At 42.1% G+C, this 12506-nt stretch overlaps 1 long non-coding RNA gene across 1 annotated transcript in view; it reads left to right on the top strand.

Moving 5' to 3' along the window:
* Nucleotides 1-12506, top strand: part of LOC132330794 (uncharacterized) — a 95989-nt gene that overhangs the window by 17753 nt on the left and 65730 nt on the right. The window lies entirely within an intron of this gene.

Raw genomic sequence — 12506 nt, 5'->3', positions numbered from 1 at the left:
GAAAGGTACTTGGCAAATCCAGAGCAATTACATTGGACTTGCTTTTTGTGCTGGCATATCAAGATATTAGGGTGTGGTTTCATTTGTAACTTAAGCAGGAAGGGCTTTAGTGCTAAAAAATAAGCAATATTGTGACTTTGACATTATTTTGACATCTGAAAATGTATTTTCAGTGTTGAAATACCATTTTAAAAGGAAATTTTCAGCAGCAGTGAAACAATATTCTGAATTCATAGGTGAAAATGCCCCAAGGCCTCTAATTTCTTTGAGCACAAGTAAATAGAAAGCCATAGTTTAAATTTACTCTTTCCTCATTAGTTCTAACAGAAATTATCAAAGACTCTAGGCTTCATTTTGGTTTAGCATTTCATGAAGCACAGGCAAGATGTGCTTCAGAGCCAGCAGCCTATCCTTTAGCTTGCTCTTGGTACTTTCATTTGAGGAGGGCTAAACTCTATTGGTTATCCTACAGACTTTAAAGGGTCTGGAAACACAGATGTCCTCTAAAAAATTTGGCTTTCCAGCAGAGTTCTTTATGCAATTGGTTTGTTTGACTGTATTAGTATTATTTATGTAATCAATATTATGAGTAATTATTATGAAAAAAGGCTCTTATTAATCTGATGTAGTGGGACTGTGTTCCATTAAACTAAAAGCATTAACTAATTTCCACTCTTTTAAATTATTACCTGAGTTATACATTTGTTATCATTAGATGTGATTGTCCTCTCAAAAAATGGCTGTAATCTGTTTCTCCATTGATGGCTTGGGTTTCAAATCATCAGCTTCTTTTAAGGTTTTTCTTATGCCATCAGCTCAGCTTCTGAGATCCTTTCAAACACTTCTGAGGAAATATTAACTTATTTCTCTTTCCATTTTAGTAGGAGCTTTCTGATTGATCAGTACAGAGTGTTTATTAGTACTGTGTGTCCATACAGCTTCTCAAGGGAAGGCCAAGCTCAAGAGATGCCTTGTCTGCATTTGGTGGGTTCTGTAGTCACTCCTAGGTCCTATGTAACTAAGACAGTGTTAGTTTTGTCTACTTTTAATCTCTTTGTGTTTCCTGTGAGTATTCCATCAAAAAGAAGCAGTTTGGTAAGTCCCATGGGGTTACCAACACCTACCAGGAGTTCCTGCACACACAAAGAGGGAATATTTAGTCCTGCTCAATCCTTTCTAGGAGTCTGCTTGAGGAGGAGGTTTGGACATGGAATGGCCTTTAGAGGTCTCTTCCAACCTCAGCTCTTCTGATTTTGTGGTTTTCTGTAGAATCCTATAATGGTTTGGGTTGGAAGCTACCTTTAAAGGTCTTAAAGTTCAACCCCCATGCAGTCAACAGGGACATTTTCAACTAGATCAGGTTGCTCAGAGCCCAGTGTCTGACCTGACCTTTAGTATTTTCAGGGGTGAGACATCTACCCTGTCTCTGGGAAATCTTTCAGTGTTTCACCACGCTCATGTAAAAAATGTCCTTTTTCCATCTAGTCTGAATCTACCCCTACCCTGTGTCCTGTTGCCACGGGCCCTACTAAACAGTCTGTCTCCACCTCTGTTGCAAGCCCCCTTGGAGCAGGGAGAGTGTTGAGTGCTCCCCAGAGGCTCTCATCTCCAGGCTGAACGAGCCCAGCTCTTCCAGCCTGCCCCCACAGCAGAGATGCCCCAGCCCTTTGGGCACCTTGGTGGTCCTGCTCTGCAGCCCCTGACAGATCCCTGTCTGTCCCACACCGAGAGCTGGGCTCCAGGGGGGCTCTCACCACAGTGGAGGGGGTTTCTGGGGTTTCCTCTCCATCAGCCACGCTGCAGGAAGGAGCAGCCCGGGGCTTCTGCAGCATGCTTGGTCACCTGCTGCGCCGAGGTGCGGCGGATGTCACCTGACGTGCGGAGGTGCAGCGGATGTCACCAGACACGCCGAGGTGCGGCGGATGTCACCTGACGCGCCGAGGTGCAGCAGATGTCACCTGACGCGCCGAGGTGCAGCAGATGTCACCTGCTGCGCTGAGGTGCAGCATGCTTGGTTACCTGCTGCGCCGAGGTGCAGCGGATGTCACCTGGCGTGCCGAGGTGCAGCAGATGTCACCTGGCGTGCCGAGGTGCGGCGGATGTCACCTGACGCGCCGAGGTGCAGCAGATGTCACCTGATGCACCGAGGTGCAGCAGATGCCACCTGACGCGCCGAGGTGCAGCGGATGTCACCTGCTGTGCCGAGGTGCGGCGGATGTCACCTGCTGTGCCGAGGTGCGGCGGATGTCACCTGCTGTGCCGAGGTGCGGCGGATGTCACCTGCTGCGCCGAGGTGCAGCAGATGTCACCTGCTGTGCCGAGGTGCGGCGGATGTCACCTGACGCTCCGAGGTGCAGCGGATGTCACCCGCTGCGCCGAGGTGCGGCGGATGTCACCTGCTGTGCCGAGGTGCAGCGGATGTCACCTGGCGTGCCGAGGTGCAGCGGATGGCTGCAGGGAAAGAGCTGAGATACCCAGCCCCATTCTTCTGAGCACAAAGATGGTGTTCTTCTGGTAATGGGGCTTGCACAGGGATTATAATGAGCTCTCTTTAGCCCAGCTTCTCAGCATACCGAATCCTCTGTCCCCACAATCTATTCCTGTGTTTCATGGCTTTGTTTATCCCAATAAGACCATGAAGCTTTGAGAGTGTGCACCATCTGTTTCACACTGTGGAACACGCTGGTGCCAGCAGAAGACAGTATGGATATAGCAGAGATAATTATCTTTCCCTGAAGGATAACCAGTTCTTTCCAAGCCATTTGGTACAGATTGTTGACTTTCTCTCATTTTTAAATCTCCCTTCCTACATCTCCTTTTCTAAATCATAGGATAGGATGTCAAGATTTACAACACATGCCTTCTTAGCAGTGATTTACTATCTTTCTTTTAAATGATGATCCTTGTTGTCTAAAGAGAAAAGCAGTTAAATACCTGTTTCATAGTCTGTTTCCTAGACTTCTTGTATCATTGTCAGCTGAGTATGCTTCGCTTGTCTTTTGCCAACTTGTCTTCAGGAAGAAAAAGAGAAAAAGCTTAGCTGTGCTCCACTGAAAGGATTTTTTTCTTCTATGTGTCATTTCTAAACTATGGCTTTCATTGATAAAGTCACAAAGCAAATTACCAGGTATCAAATAACAGATTTGAAATAGCAAAAGACCAAAAGTATAGATAAGTGATGCTTATCTAGTGCATAAATTTATGAAAGCCTTGTTTATCTATTGCAATAATGGATCTTTTCAAAACCACAATCAGTGTTTTTAGAACACTGGGGGGCAGACAAAGGTTCTTCTCCTGATGTCCAACTCATAATGCTCTCACCAAATACCTTTTTATGGTTTTGGATAGTGACTTGTGACACACTGAAATGACAGTGCAAGTTGGTTGATGTTTTTGTTTAACTCTCTCAGGAAAAATCCTGAATTTGCTTGGTTAATCCCCTCTCACAGTAAAGGAGTCACTTTCTGCTCCATTCTGCTATTCAAACTGCTCCTGTCTTACTGACTCTCCCTGTGCACATCTTAGTAGGAGGCTCAAATGAGCTGCTTTTCTTCCTTAGACACTGGAATAACAAAGTCTCTCTTTCAATAAGTGTGCTTAGATTCTGATTCACTTTACAGTTACTCTATTTTTTTTTCCCTGACATGCTTCTGCAGTAAGGCAGACATTTTATTTGAATTGAAGAAAATTAAATATGAATATTTTAAAAAAATAATCTGTACTTACAACTTCAAGTTTGGAACAGTAAAAATGCAATACATTAAAATGCATTTCTCTGATCCCTATAATGATGTGAGTCCAATAGTATTTGTATGTTCTTAGCTCTTTATGCCTGGAGTAAAAGGCTGGATGGGTGCTACAAAGAGTTGAGCTGGTTGAGAATGAAGTTAGATCATCAATCTTGTTTGTGTTGAGTAAGGTCAACACCAAAGAAAACAGGGAGAATTACACTTTTCCATCTCTGTGTTCTGACTTTTGGGAGACTGTGAATTATTTCCTATACAGCAATTATAAAAAGCCACAGCTTTTACTGTCTCCAAAGTGGAATACCTGAGTGACAGTCAGGCTATGTGCATTTTGGAAGTGGCAGACAAAATCCTCAGCTGCTGTGTGCAGTGTACAGCCTGCTCACTAAATAACTGTAAGCAGTGGAAAAGGAGCAGGGCCCTGAAGCCTGGAAAGCTTCAAGCAAACAATTTGAAATGTAAATGTGTTTGGGTTTTGAAAGTAGGAATATGCTTTTTGGGGTTTTTTGTTTTATTTACTTTTGAATTTTTTTGGTTGTGTTTGTTTGTTTTTTGTTTTGATTGGGAGGTTAATTGGACAATTGAGATTTTTCGGATAGTCTAAAAACTATAGAACTCTCTAAGCCTTCCCCCCCAGTTATACCCAATTATTGTAATTGATGTCATTAAAGGAGTGCTCCAAAAATACTGATAATCACCATTTAAAATTCTGATCTTTGAAGCTGGACTGATGCACTAGTGAAAAACAGAAGATACAGAATTTTGAGCCATGAAAGAAAATACGATTTTTCTAGTTTGTCTTATTTTTGGCAGTCGGGTTTTACACTTTTTTCCTGTAGGCTTTATTAATACTAATTGAACTTGATGAATGTTTATAAAAGACCCCACTCCTAAGTATTTGGTGCTTACATAACTTCAATTAAAGAACATACCCTCCCCACCCACTGAACAGGCACTATTATAGCATAGCTTTGAAGTCTCAACACTTGTGAAATGAAAAACAAGGTGGAAACTGTCCTCCACTTCTCCTCCTCTTCTCCAAACCACTAAATCTCAAAACTTTTGCAGTGCAAAATACTTCCAGGCACTTTTCAAGCATCACAGAGAATATTACTTTGAAGAGAGAATCCTTCTCTCACCTTGGTCTATAATAGTTTCTGCTTTTGCAATTCACCTTGAAATAAATGGTTTTTCCTTTTTTTAATTTCCTTTTTCTAGACCTGTCACCAGCTTTTGTAGGCTCATGTCCATATCACAGTGTCACAATTTAACTTACTCTTTAATGGTTTTTAGTTTTAGTAGAGAGGCTGGCATTGACTTTGGGCTAGGAACCAACCATTTTCTGCTTCTCGAGTGTTTGTTTCCATGACATGGTGTAATGCTCTTGTGCACTGTTTTTCTCACTTTCAGGCTTCCACCCTCCAGCTTTATATAGCACCAGCTTTAAATAACTCTATCTTCTTAGTAAAACCTATAAAAACTATATCCTACAGTTGTTCAGAAAGTTCCAGTGTGAAAAATTGCTTTTCAGACTCCCATATACATTGACATACCTAGATTTTTGTACATAATAACAAATTAAGTATTTGTATTGTGTACATTCAGTTCTCCATCAATGAATTGAATCATTTAGTGAGGAATAAGTCAGATCATGTTTACAACTGCCTTTGACCAAAACAATAAAAAAGAGTTTCAAGATTCTCAGGAGAACCTGAAGCTTCTCAAGGGCTGCTTGTATTGAGCTCACAGAGTGGGAACTCATTAAAAATAAGAAGCTTATTTAGATCATCTTATGATTCTGGCATGGTGACTTGATGGATTGAGCCAAGACTCCCTGGACAGTTTTGTTGTTCTGCTGGATTCTTGTATCCAGCTGGCCTGGGGTTCTGCCTGATGACTCCAATTCATGTGTGATGTTTCCTTCAATTATTTGAAGTTCTGTGCAAAACATCACCAGGAGAGAGCCATATGGGACAATTCTTTCATCTGCAGGAGGTCTGTGCTCACAAAGTGTCTTCTCTGCTGAAAAAGGGTAGAATTTGCTTCTAAGCCAGGAGCTACCTGGGGAAGCTGCTAAGACACCCCCGTGCCTCTCTCAAGGTTATTGAAGGATTCAGGAGTGCCTGTCAGGTGGTAAATGCCTGGCACAGGCTGCCTGAGGGAATCTCTGGGACTGGCTGAAGGTCTCACCTGGAGAGTTCCTGTCACAGTCGTGCTGTGCCAAGTCAAGTAGGGTATCAGTTAATCACCTCCTCTCAAGCTGCTCCATTTCCTCCCATGGAGGTGGGCTGCTAAACTTCCTAGGTAATATCCTGAATTTCCCATGTGTTTGCTGACAGCATTTTCTGGTGCTAGCTCTGGTATTACCTAGTACTTTCTGGAGCTTTCAAAAGCAAATACAAAACCCCACAAAGAATAATTGTGTACTGCATTGGGATACCATGTTTCTCCGTGCTTGGACCTGATTCTTCTCACACATACAAGCAATGATGCTATCTCTCACTGTATTTTAAGGGGTGATTAATGGCCTCTAAATGAAACAGCTTTGCATTCCTCAGCCCACAAAATGCAGGAAAAAGTAGTCATATTGAATAGCATGCTACTCTGTTCATCCTGCTTAGCTGCTCCAAATGAGAAAAAGGTGGTGTAGAATACAAATTCTTAGGTTTGCCTGCCTATAGGATTTGGATTTGCTTAATGTGAAAACTGACATTTTATACTCCATAATCTGAGGGTTTTCATCTAACATGACTAAAACCCCCCACGTAATTATGTATTCCAGGTAAAAGTTGTTTTTAATAATGCATTGAAGGTTTCAGAAAAATCAAACAAAAGTGAGCTGAAAGAAATTGCACTAGCAGGAAAACCTTCGAAGCAAACCCAATAAGGAGATAGAAAAAAACCAAAACATTGTGACTTGGATTTCTGATAATATTTTTTATTTGCAACTAACTTAAGGTTTATTGCTTAAAAAAATGAGCTGAATAACATGAAGAGAAAACGAAACTTTGCTTGTAGTCAAAACAAAAAATTCCCATCAATTCAGGACTCTTATCAGCATGAGAGATGTTTCAGAACAGGCTGTTTGGGGAAACAACTGTCATGTTTATGATCAATATCTGTAAGGAAGCATGATGTCATGGTTGATTCCAAACCGTTTCCAGTCAGTGTTTCTGGTTCAGTAAATTTCATTAGTAGATACTTATCAGGCTGCTGTGCCAAGCATTGGAGCTGTGCCCTTCCAGCACAGCTCCCAGGCAGGATGCAGTGTGTTTGACATCTCCCAGGCAGGATGCAGTGTGTTTGACAGCTCCCAGGCAGGATGCAGTGTGTTTGACAGCTCCCAGGCAGGATGCAGTGTGTTTGACAGCTCCCAGGCAGCATGCAGTGTGTTTGTGTTTGCAGCCCTTCCAGCACAGCTCCCAGGCAGCATGAAGTGTGTTTGTGTTTGCAGCCCTTCCAGCACAGCTCCCAGGCAGCATGCAGTGTGTTTGTGTTTGCAGCCCTTCCAGCACAGCTCCCAGGCAGGATGCAGTGCATTTCAGAGCTCCCAGGCAGGATGCAGTGCATTTCAGGGCTCCCAGGCAGGATGCACTGTGTATTTCAGCAGGTGTTCCACGCCCCACAGAGTGCTGGAGAGTCACTTTTGGAACTGCTTGCTTGTGCATTTTCTCTGCATGGGGTGGATGCCTGCAAGAGCAGGCAAATGGAACGCATTTCCTTCCCACAGCTGTGTTTGGAGTTGTTTGGATGTGAATCAGAGCATGCCGAGTTGCTGGGATTTCACTTTTAGTTTTTCCAGCTCTGATTGTAAGCTCATGATTTTAATTAACTACTTCTCTTTGCCTTGTAATTAATTCTTTCTTTTGCTTTTATGATCCCTCAGTCTCATCCTCTATTTTTGGGTTCCTGTAATGCATATATCATTGTATTTCCAGCCTGCATACGCAGTTTGTAATTTTGGTGCTAGTCCAAACCCTCAATTAGGTAAGCCATATGTTCAGAAAAGCAGTTTCAGAGCACAACACGTCAAGAAATCAGAGCCCTGAGCTAACGTTCAGCTGATGCAGTCATTGCTGCCTACCTCCCTGATTTGAGTTTGGCCAGGTGCAGAGCATTTGGGGTGCCTGATAAACTGTTCTTTGCAGCCCAAAAACTTTAACCTCTCACACCAGTACGAGTGGTCACTGAGCCAGTAAGGGTTTGTTGTTATGCAAATTGTTGTGCTTCTGTTGCAATCCTGAGCCACTGCTGTTTGCAGTGCCCCACTCTTCCATAGTGCTTTCTGGTAGTATTAAACCAGGAGAGGGAGTAAAGACCTGGCTTTAGCCCATAAGAAAGCCAAGTGTCTCTGGCAGGGCTGTGCAGCTGTGGGAGGTAATGCAGGTGTTGATTCTAGGAAGAATTTAATGCTTTGCTCCTGATTGGTGGCGTGGGCTGAAGGCAGCTCATACTACCTAAGGAGAACTTTATTTTTCCAGTGACCTCCAAATCTGAAAAGTGGAATTAATCTATTGCTGCTCCTGTGTGAATAAATGATCAACTGCACATATGCTAAAAGCTGTTTGGTGACCTGCACCTGCTTGAGCAATGTTCCTAAAATCAAGTTCAGTTTCTCTTAAAAAAAAATTCATTAAAGAAAAATGGGGTTCCTCAATGAAAATATCTAGATAATAGGAGATAATTTGTTAAATCTCACTGTTATAGAATTGCAGTTCTGGCAGAAAGGCACACAGAAGTGCAAGAATCAGCTCTCTAGGGATGCCAGTGGAGACATTTTTAAACTAAAGGGTACTTGATTAGCATTCTTAAGTAGACAAAGGAGATCAATAAAGGCTATACAAAATATTACAGGACATTTAATTAATAAGGAAATTAAGAGATCGTTATAGGATCTTTCTTTGGTGAATTGAAGTACAGCAGAAAACCTCAGAAAAGGAACAGAAGTGGATTCCCTCAAGAGGCAATACTAAATTTGCTCCCTGGAGTATTGTGGTTGATAATTGCTCTGGGAAATTTCTGCATTATGACAAGAACAAGAAATTAATTTCATTGCAAATATTTTTCTTTTATAAATATTTTTTCCCAGTTTTCTAATAAAGGACTCCAGCTACTCTTGGCTAGAATATGGTAAATTTGTGAGAGATTAAGATGATTGTATAGTGTTTGCCATGTTTATGTATCTGCTTCTGTAGAAAATGTCACTAAAGGAATGGGGTTTAAGAAAACTTGGGCAGTCTAAAGCCCACAGCATTCTTGGAAATATTATGGAGGGAAAAATGGGTGTGAAGGGCAATATTTACCTGCAAAGATTATTTTGGGAAGTAGTGTCATGAAGTGCCCAGACATAGAAGTAGTCTGGTGTTATTTGTCAGTTTTATATTGGGTATTAGGAGAAATTCCTTCACCTGAAGGGTGATGTAGCACAGGAACAGGTTTTCCCAGGAAGAGGTTCAGTCACCACTCCTAGAGGTTTTTCCAAGAGGTTCAGGTGTGGCACTTAGGGACAGGGTTCTGTGGTAGCCAGGCTGTGTTACAAATGGGTGTAATGGATAAGTCCTTGCCTTTTGCCCAGGCCTCTGGCAGCAGGCAGGAGCTTTGCTGAGGCAGCCAGCACCCCAAAACACCCTCTCTTTGCCAAGTTCTTTAATAATGGCTGGTTCAGTTTATTATAGAGTGAATTATTTATTTAATAGACACCAAACTAACAGACATGAGACTTAATACTACACAGGAATAAGGACAAAAAGAATCTACTAGGAAACAAGTAGAGCACTGAGTTGAAGGTACCTGTTGATGTTACAGCTAGCAAAGAATTAATGTAACTTAGCATTCAGTGTCCCTTACCATCCAGTGGTTGGTGGGACACACATCAAGATCCTCACCCTCATCCCCAGGGAAGTAACCATGGGATCTGTGTCCACACTCTGGGAGAAGTCTTGAGCTCTTGTTAGGGTGTAAGAGGCCTCTGTGATAACTCATGTGTTTTTTATAGTTTGTAAAACAGCGTCTCTCAGTCAAGAATACTCCTTGTATCTCTTCCTACACCTGCTACCCTGACTAGGATGTTGATTCTGAGCCCTTTTGGGGCCAGAGATGCCCCCTGGCTGGGCCTTTGAGCCCAGGTTCTGTCTTTGTGCCCCAGCTGTCTGTGGTGGGGAGGAGGGGGGGGTGGATGTCCTGCCACACTGTGCTGGCTTGGCACTCGGAGGTGGAGCTCCATGATCTTAAGGGGTTTTACAAGCCAGGTGATTCTGTGATTTCCTTCTGCAGGGTCACAGTCACTAAGCCAGCCCAGGATTTGGATTACCAATTGTCATTTGTCTCTGGAGAATGTCCTGCACTTGCAATCTGCATGAATATAACATTTATGATTGGAGATTCAAGAAAGGGATGTGAGGTTCTTCCCAGTACAACTGGATAGAGAAGGTTATACATGATGTTCTTTATCTAAACATATAAGTTTTATTTTCCCAGGGAGAGTGGGGGAAAAAGGTTAAAAAGAAGAAATTTTCTCAAAGTTCAGCTCATATGAGCAAGCCAGAAAAGCTAGAAAGGCAGGAGGTTAACTTCTTTATCACATAGAACATTTCATATAACATCCTTTAAATCTCTGTAAATTAGGAGCTATAAATGATCTATCAAATGATTTATTTTCAGAAACAATATTTTATATGTCTGTTATAATTTGTACCTCTTTTAACCTCATTAAAATCCAAGGAGATCTATTTTTTATGGCCAAGGGAATAGTGAAGGACAAAGTAGTGTCTGTCATTTTAATACAGCAAAAGAGTTCTGCAAGTCATTTCTACTGAGAGATATAATTGGTGTGCAGTAAGTCTCATGAATTGCCATTGTTATGAGAACTAAAGGACATTGGATCAGCTAATTAGGACTTTACAAAAGTCTCTCATATAGCAACCCCAAAAAATTAATTGGAAAAATATCTATGTGATAATGTTATGCCAGTATATTCACAGTATATTCTAATTACTTCCTTCATTTCATTTGTTTCACTATTTCTTTTTGCTTTCTCAGCAAAACTGACAATTTCCATTTACTCACACACATATTGCTGTAGGCATGTGTGCTGTATTTGAGAAGGTATATTTTATTGTGGAATTTACCAAATGTTAACTTTTATTGTGAAATTATATCCATTGTTACAGAGGGATTATTGTTAAGTCACCTAAAGTTCCTCCTGTTCTGGTTCCAGTAAAAATGGTTTTTTTTAAAAAAATCAACCTGTTTAAATTAATGCAGAAGAAAGAGAACAAGAAAGGATTTACTTTATCTGTAGGAAATAGCCAAGTTTGTGAGGAAATGTATTTTAAATCTTAGTTTTGTAAATCAATTTAGTTTGACATTATGACAAATGCTTGATGTGTTATGATCTTAAAACCCTCTAAAGACAAAGCTGCTGCAGAACTTGGTGGTTTTGTCCACTAGGTGGGATGAGAATTTTGAAGACCTTTGGAAATAGGGAGCAGAGCTCATAATGTTTAAAGGATCCTTTGAAAACTCAGTGCTGAATACATACCCAAAGTAAAAATAAATATTTTGAGGGTTGGGTTTTGTCTAAACTTTTGATGTTGATCTGGTTTTCCCTGATGGTCCTTACCTGTCCCCAGTCTCAAATCTCTTTTCCTGCTGTTGTCCACAAAGGTATCAAGAAATCCCCAGAGTGCACTGTAGGTTTGAAGAAATCTGTGAGCAAGTTGAACTCAGAGGTTTTACAGCCTCCAAGAAAAGCTTTTGGCTGAGGCAGACAGTGCAACATTGGTGATGGCAGCACTTGTAGACACTGAGACAGGAACTCTTGAAATGAAGGGGAGAAGCTGATGGGAGCAATGAAATGCAATTGTGTGCAGTGTGCTCTGCTCTGACCTGCTGTCATCACCCCCTTCCTAAAACAGCTCCAGCTTATTCACTTTTAGGTCAATTCCAACAGGGAATTCTTGACTGGATTTGTTTCCAGGGGTTTTTCTGCTGTGCTCTCCAAGACCATGGCAGGCTGGGAGGTGCCTGGGGATTGTCCTCCCGGGGTGACCCTGGAGCACCGTGGAGCTGCTGGAAGGCTCAGAGGGATGGGTGAGCGAGGGCAGGGGAGAGGGGAGCTCTCAGTGTGAGGGGCAGCATCTGTCAGAAGAGCAGAGAAACCCTGGCACATCTGAGATCTGGCTAAACTGGGACTGTCCCAGGTCCTTGGACACGCTGCAGGCTCTGCAGTGCCAGGGTCAGAGCAGGAATCTGAAGGGAAGGTCCTGTTCTGTGCTTGCAACAGGCTGAGGAGAAGGGGTCCCCTTCCCACTTTTGTTTCAAGTCATTTCTCTAGTTCATGGATTGTGCCTCTTGTCTGTCATGATGAAACTTAAACTTGAGATTTTCAGCTTTGGTGAGTCTGATGCCTGTAAGGACAAAAGGAAGGGCACAGGTACATCAGAGCTGGGGCTTGCTGAAGGGAGCATCAGAGACACTTTTCCCACATTTGAAGTAGTCTGTGTCACAGTCTGGCAGATTCTTTGCATAGCTCTGCATATCAGCAAACTGAAATGTTTGAAAATTGACTGTGTCCACATGGAAAATGTTTGGATTCACTTAAAACTTCCAGCAGCTTTATTCAGTAATTGAGGTTTAGTTTTTCTGGAATGTTTGTTCAGTATCAAGCCCAGATTCCCATTCTTTATAGAGCTATAACTGGAGAAAATAATCTGGAGCCCTGAACAGGAACTGTAGTCAAATTTTGTCCATGTGACAGAC

The sequence above is a fragment of the Haemorhous mexicanus genome, chromosome 9 (genome assembly GCF_027477595.1).
Source record: "Haemorhous mexicanus isolate bHaeMex1 chromosome 9, bHaeMex1.pri, whole genome shotgun sequence".
NCBI lineage: Eukaryota > Metazoa > Chordata > Aves > Passeriformes > Fringillidae > Haemorhous > Haemorhous mexicanus.
The sequence above is the reverse complement of the archived record's forward strand: the minus strand, read 5'-3'. Positions and strand labels throughout refer to the sequence as shown.